General features: G+C 38.0%; 1 protein-coding gene across 2 annotated transcripts in view; it reads right to left on the bottom strand.

Annotated features, from left to right (window-relative positions):
• LOC148413155 (leucine-rich repeat and fibronectin type-III domain-containing protein 2) overlaps positions 1-25,395 on the bottom strand; it is a 143,983-nt gene that overhangs the window by 68,853 nt on the left and 49,735 nt on the right. Inside the window, exon 2 of one of the 2 annotated variants that reach the window (XM_088433715.1) lies at positions 16,019-16,101. The exons of the other annotated variant lie outside the window; for it this stretch is intronic. The gene's annotated coding sequence lies outside the window, so the exon portion shown is untranslated. The remainder of the gene's footprint in view (positions 1-16,018; positions 16,102-25,395) is intronic. 2 annotated transcript variants of the gene reach the window in all.

The raw sequence follows: 25,395 nt of genomic DNA, 5'->3' as shown, positions 1-25,395 counted from the left end.
GAACACATAAAACTGACTCTTGTAATGAAATGGTTTATTTTAAAAAGTGAGCACTAAAGTTAATGGGTCATATGTTCTATTCAGTTTGTTCGGTTCATAAAGAGAGTATATTTAAAAAATATGTCGTCCATTTTTCACCAAACTCACCTATTTCTTATTTTTGTGCAAAGGTCATTATTAACCTTGGAGAAAAATAGTGCTTTGCCACCATTTTTTGCATCAATGATAAAGCTTCTCAAAACGGTGTCAGTAGCAGACTATAACCATTTGCAGCAGAAATTGTTCACTATCCCCCATTCATTGTTTACTACTGTACATTCTACCGTAAAACATGTTCTCCAAAGAAATGAAACAATAACAGCAATAACAAACACATTGATTAAAAAAATAAGGATCCTACAATACAGAGTTAGAAGAGTGAATGAGTTGAGTAAAACAAATGGATACACAGTTTAAGATGCATAACAGTGTGTATTAGGTAGTGAAAAGGGATTTCAAAACTCAACAAATAATGACACCTCATCAAACAGAGTGAGCCAATGTTTTTTTCCAATACAGGCAACGAGAGCTTCCTTATTCCAGTTTGTATGAGTGAGTGTAATGGGGATTTTACAATTTGAACTTCACCATTTCTCACCTTAGTTGCTGAGAAATTAGGTAAAAAAGGAACACACAGACAAAAAAAGAAGCAGTTCAGGCATTAGGCTACATCTTCCTCTCAGCTACGTTCAATAATGTATTAAAGATTTCGCACCAGAAATCATTTAGAATGGCAACTCCAAAAGAGTGTGTAACTCGCCATGGCTTGTTGACATCGATCACGCAGCGGAGATACTGGATCAAAAATCCTTGCCAGCTGGGCTTTAGGAGAGTGAGCTTGATGTAAGATACAACATTGCATGAAGCTGTATCTATAGCAGATATTGAAGTCTTGTGTACTGTCCTTAAAGTCTCCTTCTCAAACATCTGAAATCGTTCCTTCCAACTCAGCACAGTCGAAGAAATCCTTAGCCCTCTTTTCCACTCTCCTAGCACAAGCACCAATATTGTGAGGTAAATGTCCTTTGAAACAAACCAAACCTAAACCTTTTGTTCGCTATAGCCTATCCAAATTACATATTAGGACTGTATATCGGACTGCACATTTTGCAACCAAATGTATTACAAAATGCAAACAAAAAAAAAAGAAGAAGACAATATATGTGCGTATGTGTGAGTTTTTAATTGAACTAAGGACCATCAAGGAGCATTTAAACTGTGCTCGATAGGTTTAATATTAAGACGAGTGCTGGCCATGAGTGTCATCTATCAGTTCATTAAAAAAAGAATAATAAAAAAAAAGAATTCCCCATGCTGCCACTCTACCAAAGTGTTTTACATTATGAGAATTCTCGTCCATGGCAATGAAAGGTCTCAACTTACATTTCCCAGTAGCCAAAAGTTGTCATCAATGTGTATGGGAGTAAGGGATTAGTAGTTGAGCCATTCCAATAATTAATAAACCAAAACTTTAAAATCGGTGAGAAACTGCCATCAAAATTCATATGCACATTTCCACTCTTGTCCATTTCAACCTCTGACCAAATAAAATGACATGTACAATAGTTTGGATTTTTTGACAGCAAATGTGAGCTCAGGTGAGGAAACATCTTTTTTAGGTGACAAAATCAAAACTATTAATGATTTCTGTAATATGTTATGCATTTAAGTGGACATGTGTAGGAATGTGCACTTGAATTTTGGTGCTGATTTGTTTGCAGTTTTCAAACATTTAAGGACGTTAAGATTTTTGCTGCAGCCAGCCAACAGCTTTTCGGCTTGAATGCTACCACCAACAGGCCGCAACTAACTAGGTAGCACAGCTAACTGTCCACTGCTGCGGTCGTCCAGGCAACAAGTGCCTGTACGTCAGGGGGATTAAATTGTCTCCTCAGTGGGGAGAGACGTGGTCTGAACATCCGCCAGTGATTGGAGCTTTAGCAGGCAAAAGTGGCCATTTCATTGAGGCCATGTCTGGATGGAAATTTTTTAGAATTTTAATGTTTGTGAAAAAATCCAGCATGCACACTATGTTGAGCATGCATAGGTGGATTTGCATTACATAAAGACGGACGCATTGACATACTTAAAAAATATGGACCACCAGACCTGCCGCAATGAGGTCAACAGCAGCCGAGTGTGGCTGCTGTGGATGGACAGTTTTCACAGTGATGCTGATTGTCACACTGCAGCCATAGCGTTCTCTTGAAATGGACAATATGGCAACGCCCCCAAGATATTAATGTGACTCAGAGCAGGGCCTTGACACAATTTCGCAGTTGGAAATCATTGTCCTTTCATCGCCTATACTTGATGCAAAACATGTTGTTGGATCAACACACAAACTAATTTTAGGCATATTATCAGACAGCATCCTTACAAAAACAGACACGTCAAGGGCCAGAATTTAGAGAGAAAGAACAACTTGTGTGACACGGAGAGTGACCGCTCTCACTGAAGCTGCATCTTCCTTCTTCACTACAAAATGTAATGTTAACAGCGGCCAGAGGGGGCGCCAAAAACAAAGATAAAGCCAAACAAAGTATAAATAAATTAACAGTTAAAGAGTAAACTACAGGTAAACAAGTTCCAAAACATCATTATCTCGGGTGCGGCCCGTAAACAGTTGGTCCATGGAGCGGTACCGGGGCGCAAACCGGGAACTCTGCACTATTGCATTTTTAGGAAGCGTTTCTGAAGTTGATTATTGTTTCCTAATTTTCAAGCCGATATCAACTTTGTAAATGCATGTTATACAAAACAACACACAGCAGTATTTGATTGTGCAGATGTTAAGATGAGGTCATATCTACATATCTATAAAAAGCCTGGTCACATCCTTCGTGATTATGATCACTGATAGGTTCAGCAGTATGAATGTACCTTAAAATGATTGAATGACTTGCAGTTAATTAAACAGGCTGTGACATGCACCATAGGTTTAAATAACGCACAAGAAAAAATTTAAAAAAGCAGAAGAACTCACTGCAAATATAAAGAGTATGGGTTTTTTTCTTAGGTAGTTGACACGCTTACATTTTCACGGGTTGAACAATCCCGATGAGCTTTCTCTTCCTGTCTATCAAATTGAGAGTTGAGCTTAAATGGCTGAACAACTCCCAACCTCAAAAGCATTTATAAAGGGGAAGTCCGACATTTTCTTGAAAAAAACAAACTGTTTACTGTATTTCCATTAGTCTAAACACATTATTTTATTTTATTTTTTATTGCGTTTCTGTAGGTTCATTAAGTCGCAGAATGCAAGAGTTTTTATCCATCGATGGGAGCGGGGGCATTTTATCACTCACTGTCATCTGATAATATCACATAATCTAAGGGCTCAAGCTTGCGGCTGTCACAAGACCAAACCAACAAAGCAATTAGGCCGTGACGTCACATTTTCAATTGACAGTAAGTGGCAAAATAGCCACCCTTGAGATTACTAAAACCAGGTAGACTTTACATCTTATTTCATTTTCCACATACTCATTATTAATCAGGTTGCACGAGTGGGGGCACAAAGAACATACTATTTAAAAGAAATTGTTTGATTTGTCTTCCCTTTTAAGAGTGAAGAGTATTTTGGGTTGTTCATTTACTCTACCATTTTCTTTAGTATTTTGCCTAAGTCTCATTGTAGTAATTTTTCTCAGTGTAACGTCTAAGTCAGATAATAGAGAGCAAAAGCAAACCTCTTGGGCTTGCCGTGGGGATTGCTGGACCCATGACCATCTGACCACTTGACCAATGACCATTTGCCAGAACATGTAATTTGAGAAATAACTAAGAGGGTTTTTAGAGCAAGAAAAAAGAGCCATGTGAGCTTTCGCCATCTCGGCCTCACGAGCGAGCCTGTTTAACATCTGCAGTATGAAACTATAGAATAAATCTTTTTTTCCAACCAAGACACCTGATTCCAAGAGGTCTTCATTTTCATCACCAACCAGCATTTCCTGGCAACACATTTCGGAAACGCAGCTGGGCCAGAACCACTACAAGCTTTAAAGAAATTCACCATAAGAGCACACCAGAAGAACACTAATTTTCTTGTCGGTCATTGCTGAACTTATATTAGAGCTCTCCTCATTGGGATATGGCAGTACTATTAGGCTATAGGCCATAGAAAAGTAATTGGTCTGAGATTAGGCAGGGCCTTCAACTGCTAAAAACTTTGAATCAGTTTGCCTGCATTATACTCCACTTGTTTTTTTTTTAGCACATCTATTGTGAATCATTTCATATCAGCTCATTTAAAAGATGGGCTAAATAGTGATAAAGATGTGTGTGTTTGTTTCGTATACACTTTAGATTGCATCTGTCAAACCAGCTGCTATATACCCCAAATCTCCCAAAGGAGGAAGCAGTGAAGAAACAGGGCCAACTATATTTTTAGCATCAGCTCGCAGAGGGTTGCGTTGATGAGGCCAATGAAAAACTGTTCCACATTTGCATGCACTGATGTTTGATAGTGTGACATGAAGTGTGTCATCGTTTAATTAGGGGTAAAAATAAATAAATAAATAATAAAAACCCATGAATCTATCTGTGGCTGCTTCGGTCTATGCAACAAGACATACTGTAGGATACTCAGTTTGCTGTCACTTTCAACAATTGCGTGCTGCAGACTTTTGTTTGGTTTGCTTAAAAATGAGAAAAACCTATTTCATTATAGATACTACTTCTCAAATGCAATACCCCCAGAGTCATGTGTGGAGACAGTGGTAGCATGAAATGCAGTAATAATGTTTAATGTCTAGGGCTATTAGGTAATTTTAAGTAATCAGGTAATAGCAGTGCTCAAAATAAGTTGAAGAGAATTACAGGATCATTTATGTACAAAAAGGATGGCGTACTGCACTGCTAATTTCTAACTTAGTTTTACCCTCAATTGTGCATTTTTTTCTTCCCAGTGATTCTATATTTTTTCATCTGTTTCCTTTACATGATTGGAAAGTGCACAATCAAGAATTATTGTGAACATCGGCAAAGCACAAGAATGCTGGCTGGGATATGCTGAGCACAGGCTTCATCGTTATAAAGATCCAAATGAGGTATTTTGCAGTGCTCATCATAATACAGAAAGGAAATTTTCTTTAAAAAATAAATAACTGTCCTACTTGCAGCAGAGTTAGAAATATGAAGTTGCAGTCTTTTAAGGTATACATGACTGACTACAATGGTAACTGTTAAAGGGATACTCAAAAGGGATACTAAACTTATTTATCCATTTCAAGCAGAAAAAAAAGAACCAAAACAAATATTTTATTCTGGATAACCTAAATATTTTTCATGTCCAATTAATGGTCCCCTATAATCGATATATAATTCAACTTTGTGGAGCTTTTAACCATGTTAAAATGTTAATATCTCACCCTAAACACCCCCAAAATGTGATTTTCCTTCTTTGATGGAATTCTAAGATTTAATTGTTTTTTCTGCGACAGAGCACCAGCCCCGCAATTTTGCACATTGTCAGCTAGGTCAACACCAAAGTTTCATTCATTATATGTCATTCATTCATTGATTTGTTCCCTCGCTACTTCGCACTTCAGTTTTCAGGCCCTCACTCCTTTGAGTTTTTTCTTGTTGTTGTTTTTTCAAAGGACCGTCACTTCACAGCAGCATGTGGCATGCTGCAACATTCCCACACTTAGTCCTAACGTGGAGTCTGAGGCAATCTAACAGTCTTAATGTACGATCTTGTTCAAGTGGCACTTTTGCTTAAAAGTTAACCACTGCTCTACTGCATCTGCCACTATATAAGGGTGATTTGGCAAGAACTACCGTATTTTCCACACTATCAGGCGCACCGGATTATAAGGTGCACCTTAAATGAATAGCCCACTCTAAAACTGTTTTCATTTATAAGGCGCACCGCACTATAAGGAGCATAGAATAGAAGCCACAGATTTGGCTGGAGTTACGTTATGCATTCAACTAGATGGAGCTGCACTAAAGGTAAGGTCAACAAACCAATCGGATAATGTCAAACTTTTCAATCAAAAATGAAGAATAAAGATGATTTGTGGAAAGTACGAGCCGAGGAATAAGAAAAAAAGTAAATTAAAAAAAAACCTTAAATGCATTATCCCTCTCGGGCTCATATTATTATTTTTTTTTTAAATTAAAAAAAAGCCTCAATTAATATTAATGTGGAATACCTAGAGGACTAATATTATTGTTGCAAATTTGCAACGCCTGCCTAGAGAGGGTTAAGACTGTTTAGATCGATGCCAAGACAAATCAAGTTTGATTTATTATGATTATGATTCAATTAAATATTAAACTTATTGTTAGAATAGAATTTTAACCAAAAACCTTCAAATTAATTGTTTTGTTGATTTAAAACTGTTTCTGGAGTTATTTTTTAAAATTGTGCTTTCTTTAAGGCGCACGTCAACTTTTGAGAAAATTTAAGGCTTGTTGACTGCCTTATACTGTACAAAATACGGTACGCAACTCTCAAGCTCTGTGTGCTTGAGCTGAGCGGAGAATTTCATGTGGGGGTGGGGGTGGAGTGTGGGCAGACTGAACAGAGTGACAACAAAGACTGAGGCTGGGCCTTTAAGACAGTAATGTGGGAGGGGGGGGGTGTAGCGGTAGCCCTCTGTGCTGGGGGGGGGGGGGGGGGGGGGGGGGATAGTGGTAACGCTCACTGCTGCAGCGTGTTTATGGTTAGTGTAGTTAGTGAGGCACTCTCATTACTCGTTGAAGCACTATGCTAAGTGCTGAAAAACAGTTTCTATTCGCATCGACTTTTCCAATAATCAGTGACCAACGTATAATGTGTGTGTATGTAGATATTTCGTGGCTTGGATCTCATGGTGATTCTTCTTCTTTTATTATTCTAAACTTTCTCTGAGGTCTCTTCAACATTGTTTCTTCTGCCAGGCTCAGCCACTGGAACTCTAATACGTTTTGAGGGATGATGCATGCCCTCCCTCTCTGTTTTGACCTCCTGAAGCCATTTCCTCGCTGCTAAGTGGGCCGTCATCAAAGGATATTCAATTACTGAATCCTCTGAGCCAGCAGAGCAGTGGCAGTGAATGCTGTTGGCATTCTAAGTCAACTGGCAAGGAGAATTCTGCATCACAATAATCCTTTGCCCTGACAAGGTGATAAAGATAAAAACAAAAGTGGAAGTACTACACTATCTCAAGGCCGAAAGGGCAGTAAATTAAAAATGGACCACATGACCTTCTCAGTGTCACAGAGAATATGACTGAGGCATAATAAAGCAAGCACTTGGCACCAAGAAAGTTGTGCCTTTGACTCCGATTTCAGTGTTAATCATTTGTTCTATCATAACATCCCATTCACTTCAACTAGAGCCATAAGGCATGTAGATGCATACATACTTGCTGAGTCAATTAATCTATATGTGTAACAAATTCCTGAAGACAAGCTAGCGGGAAAATGAAGGAAAGTGACTCATTTCAGGAAGTATGTGTTAATTAACCAGGAAAATCTCTAGGTATCTGTAGACTATATCCCACACCTGTGCAAAAATGTACAACAACCAGAAGACTGATCATGTCTTTAGCCAAGTATGTAACCACTCTACCTACATTTACAGTTTTGCATGCTATAGTTGGGGGTTAGTTAGTTAGTTATAGTGGGGGTTTCAAATTTGGGACCCAAGGGCCATTTACGGCCCGCATCATAACATCATTTAATGTCAGTGTAGCCACAATGTTTTTTTTTTTTTTGGTGATATCTGTATGATCTGTAGTAGTAGGTGTGTTGCATTTTGTGTTTTGTTCCTTCAATCTCTTATAGGCTAACATAGTTTAGACTCATGATAGTCATTTTGAAGTGACACCAAGTGGAAAGAAAACATAGCTGGACACCCAGTCCTAGTATGTTATTTACTTTTTTTATGTATTTATTTTTTTACTGATGTACATAATAATTTGGAATCATGCATTTGAATAAAAACTGCATTGTCTTTTTTTAAGGAAAATATATTTATTATAGGGATGTTTTGTTTAAAAAATGTTCTCTAACAATTGATGACTGCAATATGCAAAGTGCCATTTGCATAGACTATAAAAATATCAGAAAAACATAATTTGCATCTTGATGGAACACAGTGCATCAAAAGTGGAGTTCTAACTGATGCCACACCTTCTATATTTTTTTTTTAATGTATATTACAATTAAGGCGGTAGAAAATGTTAAACGCATTCATCCTGTGACAAAACACAACAACAAAATTGTGAACAAAAAGTGATTTGGTATACTAGGTTTAACACACATATAGCCCAAGTTTTTGGACATCCACAGAATTGCACTACCATAAAACTGACATAATTATTATTAGGGATTGTTCAGGCTTAATGGTTGATTCAACCTAATTTGTTTCTTCATAGGTAAATACTGGGGCAAACAAACCTTGTACATTCCTCATATCTCCCCATTCTGGAAAAAAACACACACACACACACACACACACACACACACACACACACACACACACACACACACACAAACACATGCCACTTCATTTGCATCCAGAGACAGAAATAGTTCTGGCTATCACATGAGAAGCACAACAGGGCCAACTGTCTCAACAATTGACACAAGAAAGAGAAATAACACCTTCGATTAAAGTGTTGACATTCAGTATCATGTGAGGTAGGAAATAAATAGGACAATTTGAAATAGCTCACTGGTAGCACATTTGTCACAGGACCACCTGGATCAGCAAAATATTCTTGATGACTCGGGCTCAGAAATTTAACTGCAGCTGAACTTTCATCCAGAGGATTTTTCCTACTGTTCCATCTGCAATGGTGACAGTTTTGGGACAAGTTCCTGAATTCAGACTGAGGTAGGCATACAAGGATTTTAGTATCCACACATTTTCTGATCAAAGCTCAGTTAGATGAGGCACAAAAATGCAGAACACAAGATTCCCTGAGACAGTTTTATCAGGCCTTTTTTTTTTTTTTTTTTTTTTTTACATAATGTGCTAAAATGTGATACTGATTTTGTTTGACTGTCAAGTTTGGTTGATTTCTACTGACTTGATGTTGTTGGGTAACTTGTGTATATTTTTCCACATTTTCACCTGATATCTTGCCTTCGAAGCCAACCAACTCTGAAAATGTCTGCAGAAGACACAAAGCATCTCTGCATTGCCCAGAGAAATTGGTGGCATAGATATTTTTACAACAGCAAGTCATGTGTTTATTTCTCCTGCTGCAGAATATTGGTCTTTTGTCCCTTGGCATTAAAGTTAGATACCGCATTCAACAATCTACAGCTTGTTATTGAGATGTATTTTACTGACACTGAGATGGCAAGATGATACATGTCATGTCCACTGGTAGGGCTACAATTCCTTTTACTCATTGAATTACACAACATGCAAAAACAAACAGCATGTGCACGTTATTTTCATTAGCTATGAATCTACATTGCATCTTTAAAGCACAATTGAAAAGACTACATCTGAATGATGACGTGCATATGCTCATCAAAGGCTGAGCAGCAATTACAGTATAATTATTATTTGCATGTTACAATTTATGGGGCAGACCCTGCCCCTATCTCTTGCGAATAGCAATTGTACCTTGTATGATGAGTGTGTATCATATCAATACTATGCCAACTTTATCCCTCATTTTTTTTCTGTATAACTTGTCCTTATTGGAGTAAAGTGAAACCGCCCTATCCGAACTGACTTTTAGCGATAGGCCGGGAACATCTTGGACTGGTCTAGAGTATACAAAAACCATCATAACCATCGACCCAATGGGGGATATTTTCTATCGTGTATGATGTACTGCAAATGAGAAAAAAAATCTTATTACAACCACGTTTTATGCTATTCATCAAAATAAAATGTAAAGTGTGATTAAAAAAACACAAATGTTTAAGGCATTTTGTAACAAAATTCAAAACATACACTAAAAACAAGTTTGTCATCGAGTAATGTAATGTAAAATAAGTGAACATTTGACGGCAACAGTAATGACATATGAGGTAGGTGTGTTGATGTTGTAGGATGTATGCATATGAATTTCGGTGGAAATTTCTCACCTATTTGGATAAACCAAGCCAGGACACATTGTCATGCTTCACTTCACCCTTCCCTGACATTGTCTGACTTCTACCAACTTTCAAGTTTTGGCATATTCATCTTTTACTGGTGCGTCTCGTCTACTAATCCCTTACTTTATAGGTGTGAAAGTCACTTGATAATGGGCCACATTGTACTTAGAGTTTCTGTCAGAAGAATACTGTGACTGTGAGGTCAAATAAATGTTACACATTTTGAAATCAGAGGCCGCTAAAAACTGTTCAAAAGGTGTATCGGTAACAACAACCAAAAAAATGTAAAAGAAAACATGCACATTTGGTATTTTTAGCCGGAAATTCTAAGTCATAATTTAGCATTTTGCGAGACACATACACTGATGTGGCGGGCCGGATCTGGCCCCTGGGCCTTGATTTTGACACATGTGCCTTACTTCCAGACACATTGGTGACAATTTGAACCTTTGGCTGCTGGGAAATGAAAGTCGAGATCTTAACCCTTCCATTGCCATTGTTGGGAATTTTCGTAATGTAAAATACTTAGGTAGAGTGGGAGTCGAGAGAATTCTGATCAACTTTTTTTCTTTTTTTAATGAATCAATAGATGACACTCAGGGCCGGCACTCCTTTTAATATTAATCCAATCAAGCACTGTAGTGACTGTAAGAGTGAATGGTTGTTTGTATCTTTGTGTGCCCTGCGATTTCCTGGCCTGATTATTGCCCAATAACAACTTGGCTAGGCACCAGTACACAGGTGATCATAGTGAGGATGTACAGTTAAAGGAAATTGATCAATGGACAAATATAAATCCTTTCATCTATCCATTATTTTGAGCCCTTTTAATAATATGGGCATGCTGGAGGTTATTTCCGCTGTCTTTGGGCAGGAGGAGGGGCACACACTGATCTAGATGCGAGCCAATCAAATAGCAAAGAAAGACAAACCAAAATCCACAAACACACATTTACACTAAAAGATAATTTGGAGTGCTCATTATACCTATCCTGCATATTTTGGGAATGTGAGAGGAAACTGGAGTACCCAGAGAAAACTCAGGCAGGCACGGGTAAAACATGTAAACTCAAGACAGGAAGGCCAGAGGCAAACTCATGACCTCTGCATTGTGCATTGTGTACTGTGTATTGTGAGGCGAACATGCAAACCAGTCTTGCAATAATGCAAGATAAAAAAGTAATTTCATAAATCAATATTTCATTCGACCCAAAATATTATAAGGTTCTTCCTGGTAAAATGGAACTGAGCTTAGGGAAAGAAATCAGTCCAGATTTCTACTTTACTTGCGCAACACATTAGTATGTGACATATTAAGATAATATCAGTTATACATTTTGCATTAAAAATGATGGGTATGGGTATGTTGGAAAAAGCTGTTCATAGACTTGATCTTTTGCTTAGCGTATCAAGTGTGTTAGTGTGATAGTTTTTTTCCCTTCAGGCAAGACTGTTTCTTGGCAAACAAAAGGGTTAATAAAACATGTCAGCTAAACACAGCACCCACACACACCTCTAGTCAGCTGGTCCCCGAAGACCTGTTTTCTTCTGTTCTAATAATAAAGTCTATTGACGATGCTTGCGTTGGTTTTTATAATATCCACAAGACAGAAAGGAATTAGATGTTTAAAGGTATGTTTAGAAACATTTAAATAACAGAACACTTGTAAGAACTGCCACGAGTATATCACCTAAACAACAAATAAAGATGAAAATGCCAACATGTTTTTGCACATAAAGGCAATCACATAAGGAAAATACTCTCTGATCGGGCTTGGGTTTACTTTTGGGTTTTGTTAAGAAGTTTCTGATTATACTTAACGATTTCGTGTTTGAATTGTTCTGTTATTACTATTTACGTCTGGACATGTTTCTCCTGTGGTCATGTGATCTTCCTAGCAACGCCTACCAACCAATCACAAGTAGTGTTTCATTCCTCCACCACCAATCAGGACTCTGTTTACACTATCATAGTTTGTTTTGCTCTTTCACCGGTCAGTCGGCAGGTATCGTTGTAACGGACAGTCATTTTTTCTGCTTTCAATCATTCTGTGGATTATTTCATTCCTTTCATTATTATTCGTGCGTCCATGAGAATGTAAGTACAGTTTGAATATGTTGTCTGTTCGTGGTTTTGGATACATGTTTACGTTTGCACTGCTTCACTTTGTCCATTAATGTCTAAGTTGTTATTGCATCTAAGTTTGGTATAATTGCTAAAGGCAAATATACCGTATTACACATACCGTATTACCACATAGAAAACACAATCACACCCACAATCAAACACACAAACACATACACACCAACCCAGATAAATAAATAGAACATTATATACAAATAAAGAGTGGCATGAGAGTGTGCATCGTCTTTATGTTCTGGCCGGACAACCTGATAAGATTGAGGATCCTCTGAATCAGTCAAGTACAGTCCTTTCAAGGAGGTCACAAGTTTGGGCGCTATTCCGACACCTCCATTACAGGTTTTCCTTAACAGCTTTATGGGAAGCAAGGCCTTTTGCCATCAGGAGTAATTACAAGACAGTCTTCTATGCATTATATCATCCATCTTTCTACCCATGTGTGTGCGTGTGTGTGTATGTGTCCGTGCACCCTTCGTTTTTGTTTATAGTGGGGCCCAAATTCCTGGTTTTACTGTCTTTGTGGGTACCTCGTGAACTAGTGGGGACCATTTTGGTGAACCCCGAAAGTTCAAACCAGTTTTTAAGGGTCAACATTTTCTTCTAAGCAGGAGTTTCCATTTTTTAACACCGCGGACCAGTCAACTCTAGAGAATTTGATCCTGAACATGGAATGGGAGGCGGGGCTTTAACACGACAATTTTAGATTGGGGGGGGGGTTCCAGTTCTTGTCAGTTTGTGGGCCCTTTTTGGCTAGGAAGTAGCACTTGAAGTCCTTACTGTCCTTATTCTTATTTTGATTCTACAGCGTTGCACTAAGATGGATAGTGGTGGAGGCCCAATAAATTTGTTCAGCACTGTATAAATCGAAGGCTTTGTGATTCCAACAGATAACTGTGCTGTAATGCAATGCATTAATGAATAAATGTAATGGGATTGGTGATCAATGCGAGTACTGCAATGGTAATTTCAAGATATATTGAGAGCTTTTTTTAAGATGCAAATTTAGAATGCTCAACGAATGGGCTTTGTGTCTACTATAGGAGTAGAATTGATAAAACATGCTCCTCAAAGCTGATCCAATTCACACTAAATGAGATAGGTTTCCCTAATGAATAAAACATATTTTTCTAGCTGTCTCTTATGCCCGGATATAAATGAGTTCTAAAAATAAACTACAAATGAATAATACAGCTGGATTGCAAACAATTCAGCAAAAATGTGTTTAACATAACTATTTGCTGCATCACAGACAACACATGGGTTGTGCGATTTCATGTTCCCGTCAGACCAATTAACAGCGTTGAAATGTGCTATTTCATAGTCACCAATTACTCTGTGGTTATCATAGTGCAAAAGTAAAGCTGTCAAAATCTGACCACAGTTTTCTCAAGTGGTTTCCTCTGCCTGACCATCTTATCACAATTTACCCATACATTGGAACTTGTAGTAATTGATTCCTAATGCCACTGACCTGCAAAGAAATCCCAACACATTTATCTATGCAGCTAATGCCCTTTAAATGAAATATGCAGACCGCAAAGTTTCCTTGTTAAAAGCCATGTCCGGACACCAATATAATAATATTATTTTGTGTCATATCCCTAAGTATTCAAAACTGTATTGCACAATTAAATAATTTCATTCGTCAGTCAGGCTATAGCAATTTCCTTGTTGGGGCTGTGTGGTGAAGTAATTGGCAGTATTCTGTGAAGGTCACAATCGGCTCTCACTTCTTTTGCAATTAACCCAGTTTCTTTGCGAGCCTGCAATCTGCAGGGAAGCAATTAAAATCTGTGCTCCTCCCACTGTGGAAAGTTCACAGGAGTAAGAAAAGAAGTAGGCGTTTGATACATGCTTCAATCAATCCAAAATTAAATAAATAAAATAAAACAAAACAGAAAACAAAGTAGAAGGGGGGAAAAAAGCACAAGGGCAATTTTAGGATCAGAGGTTTTAGGGATGCTGACAGCTTTTGCACCAAAGCACAACTAATAGAGGATCATTTGGTCGTCAGGGGGCTGGTCCGGGTTTCCTCTTTTACAGCTCAAAAATATGAGCCTGTGTACACGAGTGTTGAACTACTGTAACCTCATTAAGAAGAGGTGGGAGTGATACGATGGATGAAATCATTGTTTTGACAAATGGGGTGAAGGAAAGTGTTCTCTTGTTGGTAAGATTTTAAGTTTTCTATAAAGTACTGTGTGGTTAAAACACATCTTCTGCTGGCAGAAACAAGCATTGATTTGGAAAAAAACCTTTCCTTTGAATTGCAAATACAATTAGCGCACGCACACCTGCACCTTACATATCCTGCACAATTCAGGAAGGCTACATAATATTTTGCACTACATGAGAATTTTGCACAATCGTCGTCATTTGTATACAGTTTCTTCCACTCTATCTACTCCATAAAATGCTTAAAATGTAAGTCTATTTGTTTATTAGTAGTTAACCATTACTGCCCTTATTGCTCTATGGTGCGATTTGTCCCACCTGTTGCCCGAGTGTCCCAGCCCCATGCGTCTGCCAATCAGCGTTTCCCACCTCTCGTTGTGCCCAGCCGTTTCGCATTGTCCAATTATTGTCCTGTCTACTTTAGTCGGAGCAAGTTATCGTTAGTTGTCGGATCATTGTCTTCAGTTACACATCTCCAGTCGCTTGTCTCACATCGTAAGTCTTTTGTTCGCCCAGTGTCCATGGGTCCACCCGCCAGTTCGTTTTCGTTGCCGTGTCACTCGCCCTTCTGCATTTTTGGAGTTCCGTTGTTGTCCCGTTATTGTTTTTTTCCAGGCATTCTGTTCCTGTCTACTTGTCGCCATTCAATATGGGATATGTTGCCATGACACTAATTACAAAATAAAGATTAATTAACTACACATAAATATTGTGATATTATTTATCATTTACGTATTTATTGTTGTGGTTATGTGCCAGTTAATATCTTAAAAATCATGGTGATGGACCGTTTTATAATTTATATTCATGATTTTCAAACAGTATATAGATTTGGAGACACAGGTCATTAGCTTGCAAGCTATGGTCAAAAGCCTGTTCGATTTCATTAAATAAATTGGACATTCACTTTGCAAACTATCAGCTGTTGATGTATGGAAATAGGATCGCTGTCAAAAAAATGCATGCATGACTAATGGCGGTGTGAGTGACTCGCAGATCGACTGACTTTGCCTGGTAGCTAGGCGTGAAGTCATCTTAATTTTCATATCCAAACCCACAAATGCAAAGGATCAGATCCACTAATCCAAGGGAGAGATTCATTTAAAGACGTGAAGTCATATCTCGCGTGGTCATAGTCGTAGAAACGAGTTTATTCAAAATACCTCACACTTGCAAGTTTTCAATTGGTAAACTTAACACAATTTAGAGTTGTTAATTGTTAAATACGCATTTGTCTTTTTGACAGCGATCTTACGCATATTTACCTGCTATTGGAATATACTCTCCAGTGAACATTTAACACTTCTGGAAAGTTTTGGCTCAATTTTCTTTCCCTCAGGTACTGGTTGTGATGGACATATGAAAATGAATGTGCCAAAACCTTGAACGTGTTTACCTCAAAACTACCGATTTCAAATTCACAACCTTTAATGCTGTAACTTTGTTAAGGTTTGAGTTATGTATTATATATCATTTTAAAGGGCAATTTCTGAAGAATTCCAATATTTTAACATCTTAGTTTTCATTTTTTCACGGATATTAGCTTGGTTTTGTACAAACACGTACATAATTAGCCTGACTGCATGTCTGTAGTAAACTGACCTTGAATTCCCACAGTGGACAGAAAACAAGTCTCCTCTCTGTGTGCTGAAGAAGTCAACCACCTCATCAGTTCACACTCAAACCTGTAAGAACACATCGAGGAGAGAGCAGAGCAGCAAAGAATGAGAAATGGTCAGAGTGCCACATCTAATCCTCTTCCTTTAGCAGAGAATGGGAGGTATATATCCACAACCCCTGGCCGAGGACTGCAGTTAGATTCCTTCTCACAGGTAGCATTATGTCAAAAGTCAGGCTTGTTTATCTGGATAAACTCACCATTTGAAATGATATCTACAATAATATTTGGAAAGCACATTAAAATAGAGTTTGAGTTTGTCTTTTGCCCACCGCCGCCTAACTAATGACCTTTGAATTGCAGTCAACTGATTATTCTTGTCAAGGTATTAGAAACTACTAAAAAATCGGACTCGAATGCACGGCGCCAGTTACAGAAATGTTTGCATATGTTAAATTCTAAACCCGTAACAATTGGGAAAGAGTAGACCAGCAACTACCTTCCAGTTTAAGCAGGTCTGTCTTCTGTAAATACGGGGATCAGAATTTCCCTGCCTTTGGGTGGCATTAGTCTATCATGTTGGACAGTAACAGTATATTCTTCGTTGTTGAACATTTTTTCTTAAACATTTTCTACTTTGAAATTAAAAAACTAGTCCTCAGTATCCACATAACTATTTAGTAGGTCTGGGTATTGGGTCTTAAAAGTGTATTGCGATATATTGGGCAATGTTTGGTTAAAAAAAAAAAAAAGGCATATATATTAAAGTGACTGGAAAAAAAACAAAAGGAAATTATTAACAGACAAATTCTATATTTTCTTTTTCAGAAGCCACACATCATTGACATCTCTGAGCGCACATGAAACATTCTTTTTTTTTTTAAAAAAAACATGTAACATTTTTTTCATTTCAAGCATGCTCTAAATGTGTTAATACGTCCCCAGTAGTTGGGAATACTCTTTCCGATGCCACTTGTGTGGCAGGAATACACAGCTAGCACTTTGCCACAAGTTTCAGCACAGGATACTGGTGACAGTGCTCTTCAAGCGTAAATGAAACAGATCTGTGATGTCACTCGAGTTGGTGAAAAAATGTATGACAAAAACCAAGGAGAAATCTATTGTGATTATTCAAATATGATGAAACTTGGAAATAAGCTCGCTTCTGTACATTTTTTCACCTTCATATCACAAAAACTACTTAGCATATAAAAGACTACAAAATGAAACAAAACAACGCAAAATTTGAAATCTCAAAATTCACATTTGAAATAAACGCAACATGAGATTCTACTGCTCATTAATATGGCTGCTCTGATATTATTGCAGTTCTGGAACACATACAAGAGTTTACTGCGAATAACTTGAACAAGAGCGTTTTCTTTTTCTGTTCTTTGCCCTCCTCAAAAACTTCCTCTCCTGCTGCACATGCGCCTCCTCCACAGTCACTCACTCTCTCTCACTTGCTCGACCAATCACTCTCCAGTCACTATTGTAACATTTAATGTGGTGCTTTTGAAACACTTGGAACGATTGCTATGTAAAACACTATTTATACTATGACAAAAATCATGATACAAAAGCCACTCCGGAGTGGATTGATGTAAAAAAAAAGTGATATTACGAAAATAAGGCGTTTCAAAACCAATACGCGATATATTGGAAAATGAATGTCGTTGTAATAAGCATACTACATCACTTCATATTGCAATATGTATATCAATACATCGATATTATCTGTAAATATATATTATGCTTTATCAACCATATTTAGTATTATGTTTTAACACAATATTCAGTAATTTGTTGTACTTCTTTAAACCAGTGTATGCCAACTGTTGTTTTCCTTTTTATCAAACAGTTGAGAGACTTAAAATAAAAAAAAAAAAAATCACAAAAAAAAAGTTCCTTTGTTATCTTCTGCCTTCTTTAGAGTGTCACTCTAGTGAAGAAGGCAGAGGATGTCCGCGACAAAAATTGTTTATTTTGTTTTGTTTTGCACAATTTTTGCAACTGCGGCTTATATACAGTACGAGTGCAGCTTACTGACCGGAAAATACAGTGGTTGATATTTGAATGTGTCGATTGTGTTGCAACCCAAGTTCAACAAGTACAGAGCTGCCCAATTTAGTGGCATCCATTAAGCAGCGTTGAAAGAGACTTTGTGTTGCCTCATTATTAATATGCTAATTTTGACACTCCTACTTCTCATAATTTATTTCAATAGATGAGTAGAAGTTCTGGGTATGGTTGAGTGATGCCATTTTCTGACTCATGATTAAAAGAAATTCAACAAAGCAAACGACAATCAACTGCTAGAGATGACTGATGTCTCTCCAGCTGTCTTGTGTGCCTATTGGTTTGCTGTGGTTGGGCCTGAGGGCCAGCATCCTTCTCTGCTGGCCTAAACATTCATAAAAACACATTTATTCCTAATATTTTTTAAATGAAATTATTCTTCTTGCTCTGTTTTCTGTATGATATATTTTAACTGTTTTTTGCAGTGCTTCGAGTGCTATATATTTTACAAGAGTTTTTCCATCTAAAAAGTTGGTTAAACAATTTATATCCAAACATATTTCAGTTAGTTGTGTCAAATTTCCTGAAATCTGCTGGAGCTTTCAGAATGGAAAGAGACGGGCCTGCACGCTCATAGTGAATGGACCCAGCCCGTTAAGGTTACAGCGTTCGGACCAATCATCTTGCAAGACTGTGACCTCAGGGCAAGCTAGCTAGGCCTACGTAGAAATCAATCTGTTCCTGTCCTGTGACTGGATAAGCTCTTCTGAGAATTTGACCCAGGAGATTTGTTTGCTACAGGCATTGTTCTTTTTTTGTTTTGTTTTTTTGGCAGTTTGAGAGGGACACGATCTGGTTGCAGATGTACATGGCATAACATAAAGGCAACTATGAACGTTGGTAGTGGCTAACAGCACCAGAGAAAAAAAATCTTTTTTTTTTTTTTTTTTTTCTGGAGGTGTGAAGTCACAGAAGCCTTGTGAATGGGGATATTATGATTGTTTCTCAGTATGTTACCACACTCTGTTGGTATACATTTGCGGCACATGCCAGCTTGTTCTTGGCAGAATTTCTTGCTCCTTGCATTCAAACATCTAGCTCAAAATTGTGCTGTATTCAGGCTCTAATAATGTCCCTTGAGGTATCCCTATTGGTGGACAGGGACAACAACTTTAATGCCACATTCTCTGGTAAATTCAGACACACTCAGATTGCATAATTATACCACATTTTTAATCAAACTATGGTTGACAACTTTTCTGATCTTGAAGAAATCATCCCTTTGTTGAACTTGGAGATGCATGTCTTTTTTTTCGTATGTTTCATTTTAGGTTAGTTTGATGTTTAGTATAGTTTTAGGTTTTATTTTGTTTTTAATATATAGCTTATAAGTCATGTGCAAGATTTAAAAAAAAAGTGACTATTGTGTAACATTTCTGAAACAACTGTTCAACCTCCCTTATTAAAATCCATACAGTACTATTGAAATACATTTGATTAATCCATTTAGCTAAGCAATAGACAAAGATGACAATTTAGTATACTTATAATTACTTTTATACTTTGCAAAATGTATTTATTTTTTTGTTTCTTTACAATCTGTATTTTATTTAATTTCAGTAATGCACATGTTTTTCTCAATTGCTTTAGAGTTATTTTGTTAGGTTTTTTTTTTGTAACTTGGTTATGCAAAACAAGGAAAGGTGCAAAACAAGTGCCTAAATAGTCCAAGGTCATTGTCAAAAACTTAGAAAAACAATACCTGTACTAAGAACATTGCATGACAAATTAAGGGAGGAAACATATTAAAAGGAAAAAAATGGTAAAGTCCTTGTAATAAAAAGGAGCTGCTAAAACTTAAAGGCACCATCTTTAAACTCTGCATTGTTCTACATTACATTCAGAAATAGACTAAAATAATTAATTAATTAAGGCAAGTGAATAATTTCATTCAACATGCTCATCTGATAAGACAAGTAGCCCGGCGTTCAGCCACACACACGCATACATAAAAAGTGATGCACAACCTATTGACAGCATGCTCCAAACCTCATACGGGGGGAAATAATGTCTGTACAACCGTACTTTGAACCACAACACGAAGAACTCTTCAATCAATATAATATGCGAGGGTAACGATTTGGGTTTCTGTTTTTTTTTTTTTCCCAGGCAGGTGCCTGGATGAACATCCCACTACCATTGACAAGCTCCACTTGGAGAGCTGTACCAATTATTGCATGACATCCATTGCTGTTCTCCCAGAAATTCATAATTTATGACACATCCTTGTTTTTGCCTCTAGGGACCTGAATGCTATTATCCCACTCAAGAGAAATCTGATTCGGCAGCCACGTTCTCAGCGACTTCTTTGAAGCCTGTTTTTTTCAAGTGCTCTTCTACAGAAGCTTTAATGCATCAAACTGCAAGAGCTGACGATGGCTGAGTTGGGGCATCACCGGCTATCCTTTCACCTAAGGTGGCAACTAAAATGCTTTGACAGAAAACTAGGAAATAACAAGACACGTGCCGAAGTATTTTTTTTTAACTGTGAAACTCCGCTCACTAAACAATCTCTGCCGCTTTCCTATCAAATTGTTCATAATAACAGTTTACAACCCATGTTGTGGTTATTGCAAATGCTATCTACTGTAGTTGGCAGGACACATTTTGCGCGATGTGGAGGCATCCTACCATGATGTTGAGCAACACTCCTAATTATGATTCGACTTTCTACTCTTCTCTGCTACTGTGTCAAAAAGAATGCTGCTGACCAGCTCAATAATGACAACAAGCAACTATCTGAGTATAGACTTTATATATTCTTTAATTAGCTAACATACAGCTTCACTATATCAACACAAAAACCTCAATTAAAGAAAATATTTAGTAATAAATATATCCCGCGAGAAAATCACAAGATGTGTTCAGTTGAGGATGTAGGTGTTTTTAACACCATGAGATTATTTTGGCAAGTAATAACAATAGTAATAATACTGACAATAAGAACAATACAACAATAATAGAATTTTAGGAGTTACATCTATCTACATCTACACTATCATGTTTAGGGATGGCTTGGTGGCACAGTGAATAGCATGTCCGCCTCACAGTTAAAGGGACCTGAGTTCAAAATCCACCTTGCTCCACCCATCCTGTGTTTGCGTATTCTCCCCGAGGCTGCGTGGGTTCTCTACGGGCACTTCGGCTTCCTCTCACACTCCAAAAACATGCATGGCAGGTGTGTTGGACATACTCAATTGTCCTTAAGTGTGAATGGGAGCGTGAATGGTTGTCCGTCTCTGTGTGCGCTGCGATTGGCTGGTAACCAGTTCAGGGTGTCCCCCACCTACTGCCAGCTGGGATAGGTACCAGCAAGCCTGCGACCTTCGTGAGGATAAGGGACTCCAAAAAATGGATGGATATTATCTTCAGCTGGCTTGAACTTTGTTAGGACACTATCAAAGGTTCATTTCATGTGATCAAATAGCTTTAAATTTTACCCAGTGATACAAGTTGCAACATTTATCTTGAACAAAGTTGAAAAAAGTTATAAGTTTGTGCTCTATCAATTTCATACAATGTGGTGCTACGCTTCATCAGTTTACAAAGTATTTTATGCAAGGCAGACATATTGGGAAGGGTTTCTCTCCGCTTGTCATAACTATGTTGAGCACATTTGCAATGTGGATTGAACATGAAGTTCATGAATGTGAATATACCGAAAAGAAAACACGGAGAGGATTGCGCTCTCTCGCTGAGAAATGCCACTTCGACCTTCGAGGTTAGGAGATTTTTAAGGAGATATGCTGCCGCTTTAAACGGTTGATTCACCAGCTTTTCGAAACGTTGTCAGCAAGATCCCAACTACCAATAATGACAGGGTAAGCTAATGCTAATTTTCACTTTTTAGGCTTGAGCCAACCTTTCACTGGATGTGTAATGAGCATAATGAGCTACATTTAGAATTGCAAATCCATATTTTCAGTTATGGTGGTGAGAGTAATTCATAAGTGTAATTGTGGTGTAATGCCCTACATTTCAAATACAGTAATATTGTAATGTAACCAATTACTTTGAAATGACAGTAATACGTAATGAGTATTGCATTACAGTTTTGAAGTAACTTGCCCAACACTGGACATGATTGCCTTTGGTCTCCGAAGGTAAAATGGCCGCAAGAGGGCCAATGCTAATATTGGTTACAGCTGAAAGAACCATTACCTTGATAAGAGGCTTTGTATCAGCTGGATAGCGATACTTAGTAACAGCACAAATCCATCTCAAATGTTTGTGAGTAAAATATAATGGCATCCAGCAAACGCACCTGGCGAGCGCCAAATGTGTCTGCCGAGGCCTCCATAGAATACCTCAAAACTGCACATACCACCTGCACCATGCACCGTTTATTATACCGAGCACAGTCCACTTTCTGTTACTAAATTGACGGGTGGGTTAGGGCCAATGGTCGCGCACCGTAATATTCAGAGAGGCGATCGCAAACACGGTAGACTAGATTGGCACTGGCACAAAATATATTTACACCCATTTTCAAAGAGAGCACATAGGCGCCTCCGTATGAAAATAGGTTTCTTATTTACTGTCTATCATGTATAGTTAAAGGCTATCATCTAAAAACACATTTTCACATTGAGCATGACTAATGCCTTTCTGTCAAAAAAATTGTAACGTTGAACTGAAAACAAACACACCCACATATCATATGAGCACACATGCACATTTTTACTTACATACCTCTGAGCCACCTAAACACAAATACCATGCCGCATAAATGCTATCGGTGACTGAATTATACATGTGGATCACTACACTGGAGGGGACATCGAGTGCATTTCTGCAAAACAAAGTCAAGCCACGGTGACCCGTGGAAATGTGCATTCAACCACTGCTAGTCCTGACATCAACTAAATGGAAAAGGCACAGTATGTATTCAAGACAACACAAGCAACATGATGGCCGTCAGTGCTGAACACGTGGAAAGAAAGCCAAATCTATTTTTACACTTCTATTCCCAATTCTATTCCACGGAATCGTTGTACTGCAGCTTCGGAACATAAACAATCAGTTTGTTGTTCAGATTCTCATTTTTATCACAGAGGAGTCACGACACAAGGAGCACTGGGGACATTATGTAGGACATTATTATTTACCACAACTACCTATCATCGGTCTGGGCCCTTCTTTGATTAGCTCCATTCTACTTACATCACAGTTCATGGAGTCAAGTGACTCACCAGTACATGTACTCAGGTTTTGATAGTGTTTTGATTGATTGGTTACTATAATGAGCATATGGACACATTGCACATAATACGTCATACATACAATTTTATATACAGTATATGCATATATATGAAACACATAATATGTAAACATAAAACATATGTCGTACTTCATAGATTCACACCTTCAACAGACACATACATAGTTAAAACGCACACACACACACACACACACACACACACACAAACACTGCAGCTATGTCACACCGGACTATCAACTACAAGACTCAAATCATGAGTAAAAGATTTTGGCTTATAGTGTGAAATTTATGTTATTAGACTGACACTAGAACGACACTGCTGTTTTGGATGAGCTACAACTACAGTAAATTTAATATTAGCTAAAGCTATTGGGGTCATTACATTTGTTCCCACCAGTGGTCTTTGTATTGTGTCATGATTGCAGTAACCAAATGGAAATATTTAAAATTATTATGGGTGTGCTAAAGTCCTCTTCGGGGGACTTTATTTTTGCATTAAATTTTTGTTCCCTATTCTCAACATTGACACATACTATCGACACATTAATCTTTGACATACTCCACCAAGCAAGTTCAAACATGCACCTTGATAATGATGTATGTCGAGTTTAATGTGATTCTCATGTTCTTCTTGCCAGCGTTCTCTGCCAAAAAGGCATGGACCCATTTGGATCATGCTTACCACAGACCTTCAGGGAGTGTATCTAAGTGTGCAGACTGAGCCATAGCTGTAAACAGGAGCTAATGGTTTAATGGATGGTTTTTCCACAAGCCTAAGCAGAAAGGTGCTGACAGGTCACATCACAGGTGCAAAGCATTGCCATTGATAATTTAGTTGAATATTCTTCATAAATGTTTTATATGAAACCGTTTTCCTCGTAGGGTAACTGGGAGCTGTAATATATTAGGTCAAATGTACCTCTAAATATCCAATAAGTAATACTGTTGGCCTTTGGATCAGAGCTCTCTGTTCAAAACCACTGGCCGAAATGTAGCAAATGAAACTGTCGAAAAGGTGCCAGTCTGCTCCTATAACACTGTTGAGGTGCCTTTTTAACATATTGCCAGTGCATCTGACTCCTTATGGATGTGAGCGTATGACTACTGTGACCTCTCTACCTGGCCTGTATGGCTTTGAATTGACTGAAAATCAACCCTCAGGGATTGAGGCAACCCAAAATGGAAATCAATTATTCACAACAATGGAGGTTTTCAATCATTCATCCATCTTCTTACGCTTTCGATCTGGCCCCTTTAGGGTCAGCTTGCCAAGACAGTAGTTTGAGCAAATCTCACTTTCCTTTCAACTGTCACTTTGTACAGCTCTTCCAAGGGCATACTGTGACATTCCATAGCCAGCCAAAAGACCTTGGCCCATTTTTTGGTAGTTTGGTCACTTTCAGACTGACCAACCTCTCTAAGTGCTTTTGAAATCAAAAACAGCTTTGTCCCAGTCTGATGTATGTGTGATGTTGCAAAGGCATAACAATTGAGGAAGCCCACTACATCCAGAGCCTTAGGGGCTCAGGCTGAACCTTCATCACCCTCTTCACCCTGACATCAACTCGATTTTTAAAAACCTCAATCACGAAGATGGCAAAGTCCACCCTTGTAGTCTAAGGACTCTTTTCAAAAGCCATTTGTTCACCTGAGGTATCTACTGTGCTCTACCAAAGAACAATGTGGTTCCACTGAAACTGACTGGGAGCCCCTCCTCTTGCCAGCGATGTCATGTTACAGCGACTGCAACGAACATGTACTTCACATAATAAGAAAAACAATGGGGAGTGTTGAAGGATTCATGTACCTGGTGCTTGGTTTGTGGCTGTTTTGGAATTTTGTATAACCAACAAACCAGAAGACGGTATTTACTTCAAGTCCATCAGAGGAAAGTTGTGGAAGCAAAAGATTTGTCATTCTTTTTCCCCTTTTCGTCATTCATCATTAAGGATGGCTATCTTCACTGGAAGGTTTGCGCTGCTAAACAATCAAATCTGTCTCGGACCAATCAATGGCCTCCAAAGTATTTACAACCTTTTTTTTTTGTTTTCCTTAGAACCA

Source organism: Hippichthys cyanospilos, chromosome 14 (genome assembly GCF_059441005.1).
Source record: "Hippichthys cyanospilos isolate Australia breed blue-spotted pipefish chromosome 14, RoL_Hcya_1.0, whole genome shotgun sequence".
In the NCBI taxonomy this organism is placed as follows: Eukaryota; Metazoa; Chordata; class Actinopteri; order Syngnathiformes; family Syngnathidae; genus Hippichthys; species Hippichthys cyanospilos.
This window is presented reverse-complemented; position numbering and strand designations above follow the sequence as displayed.